Source organism: Tigriopus californicus, chromosome 8 (assembly GCF_007210705.1).
Source record: "Tigriopus californicus strain San Diego chromosome 8, Tcal_SD_v2.1, whole genome shotgun sequence".
NCBI lineage: Eukaryota > Metazoa > Arthropoda > Copepoda > Harpacticoida > Harpacticidae > Tigriopus > Tigriopus californicus.
This window is the reverse complement of record NC_081447.1, coordinates 4,134,380-4,134,952: the sequence shown is the minus strand read 5'-3', so window position 1 is coordinate 4,134,952 and position 573 is coordinate 4,134,380. Positions and strand designations below refer to the sequence as shown.

At 30.0% G+C, this 573-nt stretch overlaps 1 protein-coding gene across 1 annotated transcript in view; it reads left to right on the top strand.

Moving 5' to 3' along the window:
* Positions 1–573, top strand: part of LOC131885974 (multiple coagulation factor deficiency protein 2 homolog) — a 4,541-nt gene that overhangs the window by 1,581 nt on the left and 2,387 nt on the right. The gene's annotated exons all lie outside the window — the stretch shown is intronic.

Sequence of the window (573 nt, the reverse complement as noted above, 5' to 3'; positions counted from 1 at the left end):
TAAGTCATGAATATGTGCTTTGTCACTACCTAAAAAGCGAGGCAAAATCATATTCCGTTTTCAATTTTGACAACCCTGCGAAGAACAATTTGACAACAGATCTGAAGCAACACAAGTAAATTCAACATGCGTTCCATTAGATCGTTAAAAAACAAGTTTTTGGTTACTTCACAACATATTTTTGAGAAGTCATTTGTACTTATGGACAGTGCTTTAGAATTCCTTGTGAAAGAATGAAGTTACAATTCATTTATCTCGAAAAGAGATTTTCCTGCACTTATATCTTTTTGGATATAATATTTCTTTTTCTTGTTGATCAAATGAGCCAATTTTGGGTTAACCTTTGTTCATATTAACATCTATGATTTTAATGACGAAGTGAGTTATGTCTGATAAATGAAAGTATTTTTTTCAGATGAACTTTCATTTTCGTGAATTTTGCTCATTTCAATTTTCTAGGCTTTAACTTAATAAATACGCAAAAATGTCTATACAAATTATGCCTATTTTAAAAGTTCTAACATGTGAAAAACAATGGGAAAAAAAGGTCCAAAGAGAGGACAACAATGAAAT